The sequence below is a fragment of the Canis lupus genome, chromosome 31, assembly GCF_048164855.1.
Source record: "Canis lupus baileyi chromosome 31, mCanLup2.hap1, whole genome shotgun sequence".
NCBI classification, from domain to species: Eukaryota; Metazoa; Chordata; class Mammalia; order Carnivora; family Canidae; genus Canis; species Canis lupus.
The window spans coordinates 40,320,912-40,338,968 of record NC_132868.1 but is presented as its reverse complement, the minus strand read 5'-3'; positions in this window follow the sequence as shown (position 1 = coordinate 40,338,968).

Below are 18,057 nucleotides of genomic sequence, written 5' to 3'. Positions count from 1 at the left end.
TTTCCTTTCTTCTTCTTCCTCTTTCTTCTTTATTTTTTAAAGGAAAAGAAGCAGCTCTATTATGTTCTTACTAAAAAAAAAAACAAAAAAACAAACAAACAAAAAAAAAAAACAAAAAAGAGAAAACCCAGACACTTGGGAGGAGGACCAAACCTGGTTTTAAATTATTGTCTTCCAAAAGCATAGATTTATAAAGATATAAACTACTTTCACCTTTTACATCCTTTTAACACCTTTAGCAGAAATTACCTTTATAAACTATGCCTAAGTGTCATAGCCAAGTGGAAAGACCAGGATATAGGATTCTGTGTAAGTGTTTTGCGCTTTCCTTTTTGTCCAATTTATTGGAGAAAAATGCTGTCTTTTCCCTCTCAACAGATCAAGAAAGAAATATTCAGTCCTTTTGATAGAGACAGGGACTAAAATGGAGTTGCCAGTGGGACACAAAACGGAAGAGCCCCCAGTGTAGGTTCCCCAACCATGCAGGCCATCGACTGCTTCTCTGCACCCCCAACGCACCCGCTCTTGGTCATCTGAGAACAACACACCCGCCTCCTGTGTGCTTATCATGCCCCTACCCATACCTCAGGTAAACATACCTACAGACACAGGGTAAACCACATACTATTCGAGACCCAGCTCATTCTGTAAGTCACCACTGAGCTGATTTTCTTTGCATCCTCCCTTGTTCCTGACCCCGGGCCTGCCTGGGGCTCCGTGTTCCCGTGATGGCGATGCTGCCCATTTGTGGGCAGAGGTTTACAAAATCTATGCTGAAGCCAAATCAGCCCTGGCAGACTTCATATTTGACCCAGAAGTTGTTTTCATTTTCAACTGGCCCAATATTTTATATTTTATGATTTACCATAAAATTCCAGATTTTTCAGCTTTGCTGCTGAAAATTTAAAAAAAGAAAGAAAGAAAGAAAGAAAGAAAGAAAGAAAGAAAGAAAGAAAGAAAGAAAGAAAGAAAAAGAAAGAAAGAAAGAAAAAGAAAAAGAATCTTCTACATTTTCACAGGGCAAAAATCCTTTGAATTAGAGCTTAGCTCCTGCACGATGCGCAGGACCTATTAGGTTCACGACCTTCCCTCTGGTCTCCCCATTCTGGGCCCATCGCATAGTGTTGCACTTACAGGATGTATGTGTGCATTTTTATCTGCACCTAGCCCACTCAATTCTACTTTTTTTTTCTTTTTTGGCCATTCCTCTCTATACATTACTTGACTTTGGTATCTATCCCTAGGCTGTTGGGAACATGATCACAGAAAATATAAATACACGTGCCATGTATTACTACCATTATCCTTACGATTGCACTATTGCAGTCATTTTTAACTATGACTTCTTCATTCCCTCACTTCCAACTCATTTTCAATGCAATGAAAAATATCCATTTGTCTCTTCCCCAGCCGTTCTTCTGTTTAACGTGTTGGACATGCAATGACCACGAGAGAGGCCGTCGGGAGGTAAAGCTATGGATAAGTCTCACCCTGGATAATTAATATACATCCACAGAAATTAGTTTAAATAGCATCCCGTCGTCTTACCTTCCTCCCGGATAACTGGCTTCTTGCCCAGCACTAAACACAGAAGGCCCAGAGCAACACCAGAAGTTCCACCATAAGCTTCTGGAATCAGCTGACAGCCAGAGCGTCCGCTGGGAAGTCGCAACTCCGCATAATTGCCCGAAAGTCCTGCAGGCCTCGCTAGGCTTGGTTTCAGGGACTAGTGGTTCGTGTGCTCAATCTGTCTGGTAGCTTACCAGGGGAAAACTGGCTTTTCATCACTTGCAAAATGAGAAATGTTACATTCTTTGAAAATGTAATCAAACTTTCTCGGTCTCTGTGAAAGGTTCAGAAGAGAGCATGTGTTTCTGTTTAAACGCTAATAAAAACAATGGCAAACGCTACCTGGTCATCCGTTATGTGCCAAGTGCTGAGCTAGGGGGCCCACGCGTATTTTTTCATTACACCTCTCAACCTTCAGCTAGGAGCTGTCATTCCTCTTTTTATAGATAAAGGAGCTGAATCTTCAAGTAAAGGTAAGATAGATTGTCTAACATAATAGGATCTATAACTTGAAATTCTGGCATCTATAGATGGTTGATGCCAAACGTGTAACATTTACTGATTTTACAAAGCTGTGCTTTGCCTTCATTCAAATCTACTCCTCCCCGGTCTCCTAAGGGGAGTGGGGCCTTAGTTAATGAGCGAACAGGCCAAGAATCAGCGCTTGACAAAAAAATCTGAAAAGAATCATCATACTGGAAAGAGCTGAGGATATTTACCTGGGGAAGGACAAAAAAAAAAAAAAAAAAAAAAAAGATGTAGTGCTGTTTCTGAACATTTGGAGGATGAATTAGTTGTGTCCTAAAGGTCATGCAACTTGTGAAGGAGGGTTTTCTTTTATGAGAATTACCACAAAATTACAAATGCACAATTAGTTATTAAGGTGAATATTTAGGGGCGCCTGGGTGGCTCAGTCAGTTAGGCGTCTGCCTCTGGCTCAGGTCATGATCCCAGGGTCCTGGGGTCGAGCCCCATCTCAGGCTCTCTGCTCAGCAGAGGGCCTGCTTCTCCCTCCCTCCCTCTGCCTGCTGCTTCCGCCTACTGTGCACTCTCTGTCTGTCTAATACGTAAAGAAAATCTTTAAAGTGAATATTTAGAATCATAAAAAAAGTCCAAATTTTCAAATGCCAACTGAAATTCCATTCATAAAAAATGTTCAGGAAAATAAAATAATATTATTCTTTATTAACTGCCTAGCATACTTTTATTGCACTTCCCCCCCCCACAATTTTGTCTGTGTATTCTTGATTATCTCTTTAATCATTTTATGGCAAAGATCTTGCAATATTTTTCTATACAGAAAATAGATAATTAGGTTTCTTTGGTATGGTTGATTAAAAATTATTTTTTGTTGATATATTAGAAGAGTTTCTGTCAGCTTCACAAGTCATCATTAAAAACATAAATGTTTAGGTTTGTTAACAAATTAGAGAAAACCTCTATCAAGTTTCTTTCATTTATAAGTTGTCATAGACATATTCAGGGTTTATGTTACTGTTACAGTTTTATAGAATATGAGCATAGGAATTCTGAAGAATTCTATTTTGTTCAATTTCATAGAAAATTAAAAAAAATATGGTATTTATAATTGCACATGCTCCATTATGGAGCATACTCCTGAGAACAGAAATCACTGGCTAGAGGAGCCTCCGCTTAACAATTTTACGCATGTGACAATTAGATTCTCATCAACTGGTTTCTGACTTCATGCATTCAAATATCCACTACCCACATACTTAAGGTGTGAGACATTTTAGGACATGTTCATATTACAGTATGACTTCTGGCCACATATCTTTGTGCTCTAGCAGAGTTAGCAGAAGCGATTTCCTAGAAGCCATTCCTGTGCATTGGAATGGAGAGCAGTTAACCTAAAAACACATGAAGATTACCATGAGCCACATAACGCCTGCCCTACTGAGCCCAAACTAAGTACATTCCCAACTGAAGCATCCCATAATCAGATCCCCAACCTGCCCCAGCCCCTCTAGCACCTCCCACCCCACTGTACATGAAGAAAAATATAAGGGAACAGAAATTGGACGAGACTTGTCCTGTGATTAAAATATCTTATTTTTGCTAACCTAAAAAAAAAAAAACATATGACCTTCCGAACTATTCCCAGGGCCCCCTCCCAGAGCTTCACGAGTGGTTGGTGCACAGGAGATGCTTGAAGCTTAAGCTGTATTAATTTCACAGTAATTCTGCTTCTGTTGGAGGGTTACTTTGTAGATAAAGGACACCTGTCTTCTGTGCTTTTCTGTAGAGCGTGGGGCTACATAGCTTGGGGCAAAAACTATAGGCAAGAGGTTTCTGGTTCAGCTTTAGAAAGAACTTGCTAACAAGGAAAGGTATCCAGTAATATTGTGGGCTGCAGCAAAAAGTTGTGAATTCCCATTACTGAAAGTAGTTGAACAAAGCAGCTATGTGACATCTGGAAAAGATATGATTGTCAATGAGAAGTCAGGCCTAGAATACATGTGTGATGCTTTTATAGCTCTAAGTCACTGTGACATTTAGTTTTGCCACACTAGGTCCTTTTTGATTATTTGTAAGAATTTTGTTGGGAAAAAAAAATAAAGCTAGTATGAAGAATAAGTGTCTAATAAAGAAATTTAGTTATTCAAAGAAACTGAAAATTTTATATTAAAATTCCCTTATTTCTTCTATATAATTCATTGGCTCTTTAAAAAAAAAAGAAACAAAGATAGAAAAAGCAAACTTCTTACAAAATAAAATCTTAAAAAAAAAAAAAGTGGATGTCAATGGAGCTGTTCAGTTTGAAGCGAGGGTAAAAGACTGAAAACATGCCTTTGCCCCTTTATCTTCCTCTTCACCCCACAGTGACCTGCATGGACTCCAACAGTTTCAAATTTAGGGCTCCATGAAAGTCAATGCTCTATCCCCTAGACTAAGGGCCTCCTCATGAATTTCTACTATCCAAGTGAATTTTGATATCTGAAGCATTTTTATAGTCAACCTTAAAGCAAAGAGACTTTTGTGAAAGATCTCAACAGGGCTTCTTAAACTGGGGCATGCATATTCCAGGTGTGACAGGTAAAGGAAGGAGATAACAGGACGCACAAGATAAAGGCGGCACAGCTCCCTGATACAGCTGTTCTACTTGATGTTAAGTATGTACAACGTTACTTTTATATTCAAATAGATATAACAGATGCAAAGTAAGGGAGGCCTGGGTGGCTCAGTGAATGTGTCTGCCTTTGACTCAGGACGTAATCCTGGGGTCCTGGGATCCAGGCCCACTTTGAGCTCCCTGTGGGGAGCCTACTTCTCCCTCTGCCTGTGTCTCTGCCTCTCTCTCTCTCTGTGTCTCTCATGAATAAATAAAAATCTTTAAAAAAACAGAAACACAAACGCAAAGTAATATTTATAGAATTCTTAAAGACAAAATCCATAATTTCAAAGAAAATTCCAGCTGGCTATAGAAAGTTGCTGTTAGGAGCTCAAGCTTTGCACAGAGAATGTGTTTTATTCATGTTGGCAGTAAGGAGTATTTTAGGGAGAGGCCCTGCATTAAGCTAATAGGTTCAGAATTGGACTTGGAAGCTGGACATATGTCTCTAATCTCTGCTCCAGGAGCGTACGACCACATAAAAGTCAGAGGAAATGGCACCTGTCTCCCTTACTTGGCTGCAAAGATAAAAATCAATCCAAGTGATTCTTATTAAACAACTTCAGAGTTCTTGGCATTTCAAAGGACACTATGGGGTAAAGATGTATAACAAAGTGCACAGTCTGTGTCCTTTAAGAGGCTGCAACCTAGTACGGAAAACAGAGACAAATCGATGACTAATCCGAAATGGTTATCAGATGAAGGAAGTCCAAGCAGCTGTGTTGGCAGAGCAAAATAAAATCACATATTTAAAAAAAAAAAAAAAAAAAAAAAAATCACATATTTTCTGTGGACTAAGGTTACTATAGAAATATATGGAAATGCTTTTATTATTGACAGTGAACATGCAGCTATCCACAATCTGAAGGAAACAAGTTTCCTGATAAGACTATTTGAAGAAAAGGAACATCCATGAGAGCTAGAAAATAATTCTAAAATGCTGATTAGCAATGGAGTTAAACAGAGTTTATAAGAAGCTAAAAAGCTATGCGTGTCAAATTAAAATTCTAAATGCATCGCCCTAAGACAAATGATAAACATCACTAATCCTCTTTTGGAAAGTATTTGTTTTTTTAATTTTATTACTATGTACTCATATCAATTTGTACTATGAAGAGTTTTTGGTAAGAGTCACGTAACTGTACTTTCATATGGGGTGTTTGCAGGGATATTTTGCCAAATACCTATATCAAAATAACCAACCCACTCCATAATTCTAAGACTTGATATTAAGACTGTAGGTGATTTTGTCATTTTACTTGATTCCTGTGGATTACCCAGTCACTCAATTTGTCGCCACCTCCCCCCACCCCCCGCCATTTTTCTGGATATGTTTGCTATCTCTGACACTTTCACAAAAGGAAATAACAAAGAGCTGAAGTCGAATTTATCAGCTTTAAGGTTGTACCTGTTATAAAATGCCCAGTGACTAAAAGTGTGGACTAGAATAATATCACATGATAATATTTGCACTTTTCATGATGGTTTTCTCCTCCAAAATATGAAGAATCCTCAGATATTCTAATGCATGGTCTGCTACAGGTCAGTTAATAGCACAAGGCCTGTGGCTTACGCACACCAATGACTCCCAATCATTGAGCTGGTTTCAGAAATTCCACTGCTGGTTTGCAACAACAAATAGTATAAAATGTAAGGAAGGAACTGTCAGGGCTAAGAGAAAAGCAGCTTCAATAAGATAATAAAAGCAAGAAGGTCTTAATAAGGAGTTAAAAGAAAGAGTTTGAGACTCTAACATACTTGATTTAGAAATCAAATTCTGCTACTTGGGTTCTCACACGGGGGAGCTTTGGCAAATTAATCTAGATCTCCAGTGGCCTTGTTGGTAATGCTGTACCCATGATTACTAAAGGAATGACTGTGTGCATGGGAAGGGGAAAAAGGAAAGAGACAGGGAGAAAAAGAGAGGATTTATCTATCTCTGTATTTACCACTGTGGTGTACACAGTACGCTATACAATCTAAAGACGTTATATATGATTATATAATCATAATCTACAGGTATATATTTTGGCAATGAATGGGGCAATTAATAGGCCCAGTGTCTGTTTTGATAATTTGTGAGCCTAAATGTCCATTATGGGTTGAATGCTAAGTTATATCTTCCCCAAAATTTGGTACCTCAGACATGATCCTATTTGAAGATAGGGTCTTTAAAGAGGTAAATTAAAATGAGGTGATTAATGTGGGCTCCACTCCAATGAGACTGAAGTCTTTACAAGAAGAGTAAATTTTGACTCATACTTCCTTCTCTCTAGAACAACAAATGAGGCACAGATTATTTAGATATTGTGTCCAGGGGAAATTCAAGCATTGATGGCTGAGCCAAAACTCAATTCAGTCCAGTTATTCTTCCTTAAGTTCCAGTGCTGACTTTGATGAAATGATTTGGTTTCAAACCCACTGTTGTATCCTTAGCAAATTTTTCCTAATATACTGTTGTGAAGGTACATACAAAATATTCTGAAAAGCCTTTCTCATTATTTTGAAAAATTCTAAAGACTAAAAAATATAATCTTAACAGCTTTTTTTTGTACAAGCCAGGATAAGTGTTAATGGGCTAAATTATTTTTTTAAAAAATTCATGAAGTCCTAACGCCCAGTACCATAGATCATGTCTTTATGTAGAGACAGGGTGTTTACAGAGTTGATTAAAATGGAGTTCTTAAGATGGGCCCTAATCCAGGACGCCCGGGTAGCTCAGCAGTTGAGTGTCTGCCTTTTGCTCAGGGCATGATCTTGGGATCCAGATGGAGTCCCGCACTGGACTCCCTGAGGGAGCCTGCCTCTCCCCCTGCCTGTGTCTCTGCCTCTTGTGTGTGTCTCTCATGAATAAGTAAATAAAAAAATCTTAAAAAAAAAAAAAAAAAAAAGATGGACTCTCAACCAGTATGACTAGTATTATAATAAAAAGAAAATGTGTACATAGCCAAGGACAGAAGAAAGGCTACATGGAGACACAGGAAGAAGAAGGTCATTAGCAAGCCAAGGAGGTAGACCTGGAACAGACTTTTCCCTCATAATCCTTAGAAAGAACCAATCCTGCCACAAACTGATCTGGGACTTCTAGCCACCAGAATTTGAGAAAATAATTTTCTGGTGTTTATGCCACCCAGTTTATGGCACTTTGTCATAGCAGCCCTAGCAAACTAATACTTTGTCTAAACTGACATTCTTGCTGAATGAATGACTACTTGCTTCTATAAAGAGGTGAGACCAAGGACGTTGTAAAACTAAAGTCAGGGCTCCAAAAATATTTTGGTTTCCTTCCAGTACATGGCAAAGAAAACTCAATTTTGTACTTTGTAATCTATTTAGGATGAATTATATAAAACATAGTAAACATGGATAGAAATGCATGTTATATCATAGGCGTCTATTATTGTTTTGATGTGGATAATTCCTGAAACTGGAGTTACCAGATATTTATCTAAGGCATAAAATGTTTTGAATAATGAACTGATATATCACCTTTTTGAGAGAAACACACCTCTACAAAGTTCAAGATGAATTAATTACAAAACATACCTCTATGTAATAGAAAGGATCGACCTACTGCACTCATATGTAAACCAATTACATTTTGGAAGATATCTGCCAAAAATAACTTTTATTTAAGAGTACTTGTTCTTAAAGAATTATTTCCGGACATTATCAGGACAACTTTAGACACTCACATCATATTATCAGAGTGTAGGAGGACACATATCTTTTGCTAATTTATGGTAGATGAAAATACTTATTTTAATAAGGTTCATTTTGAACCCCAAAATACATTTGCTAGAATTGTTGCCCAAACTAAATGCAGACACCACAGGGAGCACAAGATTCAAGTTTTACCTGAAGTGTTGGTAATAATTCCTCAGGAAATTTGATATAAACTTATGCTGTCTTGGGAGTTCAGGAATCAGTATGAAAGCCTAACCTCTACCGATCTCACTTCACAGAATATCCTTTAATCATTCAATTAAGATGGCCTGAAGTACAAAAAATTGTAGGATTCCATATATAAAAAAAATGCACAAAATACACACTTAAGTTTTTATCTAGACAGTTTTAAGCCGTTCTTGTGTATTCACACCATTCACATTTTTATTACACTTCCATAAGAAATAGCTCTTATTATAATGTACTATAATGGGTTGAGGATTCATGTGTACAGGGAAGGGGCCTATGCCTTGCCTTACATAGACACCAAATATCTGTTGAAGAAATATCTAACACTTTACACATATATAAAATTTTGAGCGATTAAATATAATTTTCTATTGAAATTTACTTTTCAAAAATGTGAAGGATGGTAATTATGAGGAAAGGTAAGGTATTTGGCTAGTAGTGACATCTATACGGGCAGATTCAAGAAAATATGACTCATGAAAATAAACAATTTTACGAAGTTAGCCAAGAAGTTCAAGAAATGTCAATTAATTTAACAGATTAAGTATTATATATTACTTTCAAATAATTTTTATGTAATACATAATGTAAATTGACTGCCTAATGGTCCTTCTGTAAGTTTTGAATCATGCCACCCCACTGAATATGATGTCATAAAAATATTTTGCATAAACTGACTCACTGCAAAGGCTTGCTTAAAAATTCCTGGCACCTTTGTAAATATTTGGTAACTACAAAAAGAGCAATGCTCATCGAAGCTCTTCACTGTGCTGTCATAAAGTGAAATTGGTAGACTATAACATTCTAATCATTTAAGGAAGATTGAACCCTAGGTTCCTGTCATATTATTCTAGGTTACATCCTAATATCCTGGATAGAAAGTTCATTCTCTTTGTATTTGTCTCTTTTACTTGTCTACAACACGGCTCTTTTTAAAAGAAGCAGCTGCTATTGTACTCCAACAACCAGAGAGAAAACTACTTAGTCCAGGACACTCCCGACACCAATACATCCTGCATATGTATCCCTAGTACCATCTCCATGTCTGGCTACATGTTACATTGCCTATTTTTATTTCCTACCTACTTCAGGTTTACAATAATAACCTTAATAGCTTTCTTAAAAATTATTTTCACATAAAATATGTAATACTCATTCAACTTTTCAAAATTACTGGGGCCTCATTAGATAAATGTGCAGTTGAAACACAACTAAATAGGTTACATAACTGATAGACGTACAGGAGAAAACACAAAAATGCTATGGTTCTGTAAACTATACTTCTAAATGTGATTTTAAAAACTATTTCATGTGCCTAGCTGGCTCAGTTGGTAGAACATGACTCTTGATAGCGAGGTCCTGGGTTCAAGCCCCACACTGGGTGTAGAGATTACTAAAAACTATTTCATAACACAGGCTGAAGGTCTCTGGGATTGGATGGATGGATTACATAAACATTTACATACATATATATGTATGTAATTGTACACATATGTGTATACACATATGTGTATTCACACCATTCACAATACACATATGTGTATTCCCCCATATATATATATGGGGGGGGGAGAGAAACATGAACAGACCTACAAGCATTAATATCACAATACACATATGTGTATTCCCCCATATATATATATATATATATGGGGGGGGGGAAGAGAAACATGAACAGACCTACAAGCATTAATATCACTACTACCTCATACATACACATGACATTTTTAAACTTTTTTTATGAATATGCTTTTAAAAAACAGATTATTAAAGCTTTCTCTAAAGCAAATCCTGCTTTTTCCATCTTCTTCTATTAGATAATCAGAGATGCTTCTTCTCTGGGAGAAACTAATCCACCAAGTAAAAATAATGATAAAAGCATTAAAGGTGATGGCCAGATTACTAGAAGGATAAAAATTTCAGCAAGCTCAACAAGTTTATTATGCCTATTAAATTAGGGAAGTCGTCCTACTAACTTTCTTTTGCAGCATGTTCTCAATTGTATGATAAATCTGTAGTAAATACAAAATCTAGGTCACATATTTCCATAAATGGGAATGTTCTAGAATTCTTTAAATCCACTAGAAAGTGGACTTCTCAGGTTTATGTTCTTTACCTCTCATTTCATTTGACTGTTTGCATCGGCATATAGTGCTCTAGTAGACTTGAATAGCCATATGACACAACGTGAGGAAGTGTTTAGTCAGATACAGTGAGGCCTTGTTTAATGATTTTTTAACTTTAATTTTCATATTGTGAAGAATGAATTCATATTCCATTTTGTTATCCATCAGTGTTAACTCTTTAAAAAATTTTTAAATATAGTTTACTTACAATGTTACATTAGTTTCCGACGTACAATACAGGGATTCAACTGTGCTATATGCTTTGCTCAAAACAAGTACACCTATTGTTCATCATCATACAACATCATATTCCCTATGCTCTGCCTTTCATTCCCATAATTTAGTCCATAACTGGAAATCAACATCTCTATTTTTTAGCCATTTTGGCCATCTCCCTACTACCCTTTCCTCTGGCAACCATCACTTTGTTCTCTGTATTCATAGGTTTGATTCTATTTTTTTTATTCACTTGTTTTGTTATTTTAGATTCCAGATATGAAAATCAGATCCTGATTAGCCAAACCACTCTCAAGAAAAAAGAACAAAGTTGGAGGTATCACAATTCCAGATTTCAAGATATACTACAAAGTTGTCATAATCAAAACAGTATAGTACTAGCACAAAAATAGACACATAGATCGATGGAACAGAATAGAGAGCCTAGAAATAAGTCTATGTTTATATGGTCAATTAATTTGTGACAAAGGAGGCAAGAATATACACTGGGGAAAAGAAATCCTCTTCAGTGGTTCTGGGAAAACTGGACAGCTATATGCAAAAGAATGAAACTAGACCACTTTCTTACACCATACGCAAAAAAAAAAAAAAAAAAAGAAATTCAAAATGGATGAAAAGACCTAACTGTGAGACTTGAAACCATAAAAATCCTAGAGAAAACCATAGGCAATAACCTCTTTGACATGGGCCATAGCAACTTTTTTTCTAGATATGCCTCCATACCTAGAGGCAAGGGAAATAGAAGCAAAAATAAACTACTCAAACTTCACCAAAATGAAAAGCTTCTGCATAGTGAAGGAATCAACAAAACTAAAAGGCAACCTATGGAATAGGAGGAGATATCTGCAAATGACATATCTGATAAAGGTTAGTGTTCAAAATATATAAAGAACTTAAAATCTCAATACCCCAAAAATAAATAATTCAATTAAAAATGGGCAGAAGACATGAATAGACATTTTTCCAAAGAAAACATACAGATAGCTAATAGACACATGAAAAGATGTTCAACATCAGTCGGCATCAGTGAAATGGAAATCAAAACTATAATGAGATATCACCTCACATCTGTCAGAATGTCTAAAATTAACAACACAAGAAATGACAGGTGTTGATAAGGATTTGGAAAAAGGGGAGCCCTCTGACACTGCTGGTGGGAAATGCAAACTGGTGCAGCCGTTGCAGAAAATGGTATGGAGGTTCCTCAAAAACTTAAAAAGTGAACTCTCCTATGATCCAGAAATTGCACTGCTAAGTATTTACCCCCAAAATACAAAATACTAATTCAAAGGGATAAATGCACCCATTATATTGTTCATCACAGGGTTATCTACAATAGCCAAATTACAGAACAAGCGGTCATCAACTGATGAATGGATAAAGGAGGGATAGCATATAGACACAACAGAATATTACTCAGCCATGGAAAATAATGAAATCTCGCCATTTGCAATGATATGGATAGAGCGAGAGAGTATTATGCCAATGAAATAAGTCTGTCAAAGAAAGACAAATATCATATGACTTCACTCATGTGGAATTTAAGAAACAAAACAAGCAAGCAAAGGGAAAAGAAAAGAGAAGAAGGCAAACCAAAAAACAGTCTTACGTGTTGAGAGCAAACTGATCATTACCAGAGGGGAGGCTGATGGGGTGTTGGGTGAAATAGGTGACGGCAATTAAGGAGCGCACTTGTTGTGATGAGGACTGAGTGTTGTATGAAAGTGTTGGATCACTATATTGCACACATGAAACTAATGGGATCTAAAAAGTTTTTTAAAAAGCTGTATACAAATTTAACTTTCTTTTTAAATTTATTGTAAATCGAAAGTATCTTTATGAGAATGTTTCAAATTTCAATACCTATACTCTAGCTAAAAAGGAAACAAAAACTAAGGCCCGATATTAAAAATAATATGCCAACGAGAACAAGGGAAAGATTTTTATTGTTACAGTCTGTTCTGCTCATTTCTACTTCTTCTATTTGGACTATTTATATATACTCACAAAGTACAAATCCATGGAAGACAGACTTACTGAAGCTATCAGCATTGCCGCAAATCAAACAAGCAAATTACAAAAGAAAAAATATGTACAGGGAAAAAGCAAAACAGGAAAAGAATATTTTAGCACAAATTAAATTCTGCATCCAGTGAATGCTATATCTGATAAAATGGGGGTGGTTATTATCCTCATACTTCAACTTGGACACAGTTGAGTGCACTGTATGGGCAAGAACCAGAACCTATTACTAAAATGTAAGTCCTATCCATTGGAGTTATCAGTGTTTCTTCACTTCACTGTGCAATTTCTATATACATTTTTGTTAACTAGAAGCAGAAGTTGAATATATCAAAGGATGACTATTATGGTACTCATGAAGAAAAAAAAAAAGTAGTGTAGTAAAAATGCTGATGTAAGAAACAGATTCTTATTCAATTAAGGCAGCACTTCATAAAGACCCAGTATGTGAGCTAATATAATTTCAAGTCCGATAAAGGCTGAAACACTAAAATACACAAGCATATTTCTAATGAATGAATTCTTAATGATGAGTACTAACTATATCCATATTCAGGACTTGGAACACTCAAGCTCAGTTTTAAGTTTTCTCATTTATCTTGTGACTGTGTAAAATCATCTAATCACTTTTGTGTCTGTTCCCTAATCTGTAATTTGGAGTAATGATGCTTACCCTGTCTTGTTTACCGAATGTCTAGAAGAACCCATAGCCTTATCTGAATCATATCTGAGGAAATATACCATCAACTATAATCCAGAAGAAAAAGGCTATGAAAAATGATACATACTCAAATCAGTAGGAAGATATTGGGATACACATGGCTTGAAGAAAAAACTAGTGTCTGAAAATTGTACACCGCACAAAAATCTTAAAAAAGCAATGAAGTAAGGTTGGAAAGTATACGGCTCTAGAGTAAGACAATTTTAGTTTTTAATCCAATTTCAGCTAATTTTGTAACTAGAAACATCTCAGCTTTACTCTCTATAAAATGGGGATAATAATATTTTCCACATAGAATTTACAAGACTATTACATCTGTGATCCATCTTCAAAAAAGGACTTACTGCCCCTGCTCCTGGGATTACTGTTAGCAGACAGCCTTCAGGCATCAGTGCCTTCAAAGATTACACTCAGAGGCAGAGAATCACATAGCCCAACATGGTATCTTCGGTATCTCACACTGAATGACTGACTTACATGGAAATAAAAAGTTCTCCCTTATAGGCCCAAATCAGGGCAACGCTCCAGGACCATTCTAGGCCCAGATCTTCCTGTAGTGCTGGCTAATGCTGTCTCAGGACTGTGGAGCAGCTGGACTTCTCCTCTGGCCAACTCTACTTTCCTTTCCTCCCTTCCACAGGTACTAAATCCTCAGGGGACTCTACCAAACATCCTATACTCTAAATCCCCTGTTAAAATCAGCTGTGAGAGAAGGCCAACCTGAGACAAATGATTAGTGATAAGAGCGAGGTTCTGATAACTAATGTGTCATCCAATAAGTAAGTGAAGGCTGCTATGGTTATCCTCAATTATTTGAAATCATAAACTTCCACAAGAGTTAACTACTACTGCTACAAGGGCATAGAACATACTGGCACATCATCAGAAATGAAGTTAGTGTCATCACTTTGACAATTAATACAATAATTTGGACCCAATATAGATTACAGAGAACTGGGATAGCTACATGGATAATTTAGTTCAAAATACTTGTATTTTGTATATAAAACATCTACGTAGCTGAAACAAATTTTTTTCTTGGAAAGTTATGAATTGTTTAATATTTTCATTTGTTCTCAAAATAGGACTATAGCTTCAGATGGCAAACTTTGATTAAATAATTCATTGGGTTTTCCAATGGCTTTCTCTAGAGAGTGGTCTCTACTTCACAGTAAGATGACTATGCTTTTGTAACAAAATGCCTTAGGAAAATTAGTGAGTAAAGATTTTTAAAGTGATACAAAGAAAGCTTGACAAAACAGACTCAAGACAATATACAGTAATTCCTGAAATGTTAACATGACATCTTACTACTAAAACAGGAAAAGACTTGATAGCTATCAGCAGTTGATAAGATAACATACACAGTGCTAGAAGATTGTGCTTTGTGCCAAGCTGTTCCAAGAAAAACTGGATAGCAATCGACAAATGATATTTAGATATGTGACACTAAAATAAAAAAAAATAGAGCAACTAAATAATCTTTTAGGATACATCCTTGAGAGACAGAGATAGAAAGTAGATCTGTGGTTGCCTTGAACTAAGTCTAGGTGGTAGTGGTGGGGGATGTAATATCTGAGGAAGATGGGGGACAATTACTGACACCTATGGAATTTCTCGTGGGGGGAAAAATATCCTAAATTAGATTGTGGTGATGATTCACAAGCTTGTGAATTTACTAAAAAACATAGTAAAGTGTATGGTATATAAACTATATCTCAATAAAGCTAGAAAGAATATTCTAATTTAAAATCATTTTCTACATCATTTAGGCGGCTTTTCAATAATTATTTCTACTCTTCTTAAGTATCATGTATTAAAAGATGCTTGAGAAAGCAGTGAATGAAAAGTAAAATTTCTCCAGTGAAGGTAATTTAGTTTCTTTTCAAGTGTTGCATGGATATCTCCTATTTAACGCTATGTCTAAGCCATTTATAATTTATTTGAAGGCTTAATTGCTCAATATCTCTTTCAATTATTAAAAGTCTGTCAGTTCATTTTCATGTTGGCATTATAGAACATTTGGAGAGCCATTTGTTCTTATTTAGTTCTCAAATTTTAACTTAAGGATCCTATTGCCTAAAGCACATTCTATTCCTTAGGTTCTAAGTGTTAAGTAACTATAAATGATATCAAATGCAAAAAAACCCAAAAACAAAACAAAACAAAACAAACAAACAAACAAACAAAAAAACCCACAAACAAAACCAGTAAATTTTGGTCTTCTTTCTGAAAACAATTTTATCTCAAAGACACTGCAGAAAGTCTCAAAATTGGACAGATCCTTACAAGTTATTACCTGTTTCCCCAATTAAACATATAGTATCAAATTCATAGAGTAATTATGAATTAAGAACTATGTCTAAGCAAGAATCTAGATCTAGAAATGCCAACTTCACTATAAACTGTCCAACACTTAGATTTAATCCCACATTTTATAACCACTTTACCACTTGTTTTGCGACCTCCTCCATAAACATACAAAAACAGTAACAGGGAGAGAGTAGTGAAATCATCTCATGGATACCCCACACATAGCAGATTTTTTCTCCATTAGATGGAGAAATGCCAATTTCTGACATTAGACTAGTCTATTATTCGTTAGACTATTATTTCAGGAAATTAAATTACATACATATACTCTATTTTTCACATGATTACAGCACATTTAAATAATCATATATTGAAAAATGCAGGGCTAGTAATTTCAATTTTTAAATAAAATAAGGCTCTTTCCCCTGTGTTACAAAAAATATTTATTCTTCTGCAAACCCAATGTTTAATTTTTCTCTAATGTAAATTTTCTCCTTAAAGCAGTGATTTTCTATAGATAATAATTTGGTTTTCTAATCAGTAGTAAACACCCAAATCAAGAGAGAAAAATATTAAAGAATCAGCAATACCTTTATAATATTATCAGATATTCACAGTACCATATTTCTTAGGAACTCACATAGGCATTAAATTTTTGTATTAATAACGAAAAATAATTTTTATTCAAAAATTTTAATTGGATACTAAGCACCACATGGGAGGGACCACAGTGTCTAACATTTGATAGTCTCTAATGCAGAGTGTATTTTTTCTGGGATCATAAATTTCAAGTATAGAAAAAGATACCCTGGGTTGGTGACCAACCAATGACGAGAAGAGAACTGCTAGTGTCCAGCAATTAAGTATCAATGGATGTAGAAAATTACTCATTTTCTTTATTTTATTCTTATATTTTCTCTATTCTCTCCTATCCCTCATAAACAGGGCTAGACTATGAAAAATAACTATGACAGAAGATTATAAGTATATGTTGGGTTTGGCTTTATATAATCAATAATTCTATTTTACAAAACCTGAGTTTTGTTTAGTACGTATAAAACCAAAGGAAGAACACAGCAATATAGCAAATGCAACTTGACATGATTCACTGAGTAAATTCTAGAGGGATCACATCGGGCACATTGAATCTAACCTACTTATTATCCAACATTAAATATATTTAAAAGTCTCATTAAATCATACAGTTTTCCATACACTTTACTTTGAAGAGGAAGAAAATGAATCCACCACTACTAAAAACCGGGCTTCTTGCTACTGTGAAGCTTGAACTCCCCACATTCTTTTCAGTTGCTCAGCAACTGTAATTGTACTAGAATCATTTATATTAGACATTAGATACTTCCAAGCTTTATTTTTCCTTCTTCTAAAATGAAAGCTATTGTTAAACCAAATAATTTCTTTGAGGATAGAGGTAGCAGCATTTTGAATCTGAATGTGCTCAAGTGTATCTCTCAACCTACACCATTCAAATTGTTTCTATGCAGATTATAAAAGCATCCAGTCAGATTATGTATTTTTATGTCTCATTTGATAGATTTGAAAAAATTCAAGACTAATACGAATCCTTCTTCAAAATAACTACACAGTCTTAGTTGATATGATTATGTTCTATGAGAAAGCTAGCAATAGAAATAAATACATTAAAAAAAGCATAAAACAACCAATTTTCAATAATACTTAGATTTTTGTTATTACTTTATTTTTCAATTGGGGAGGACTAAGTATACATTTGGTAAAATGTTGTTCAAAACAGCCAGTGATTCTGGATAACTTCAACCAGAAGCATCATATGACTGACTACACTCAGAATTATCCTTGGACAAATGATTTGACCTTAACATTGGCTGTGATTTGTATCTTATTCACAGAGTTTACCAAGCACCTATCATGATACCCATCTTATATCACAAAGCAAGTAACTGTTTTCTGAATTAAAATGAATAAAATAATATAAACGATACTGATAGATAACCTCAAGTAATTTAATTCTGCTGGAAGTT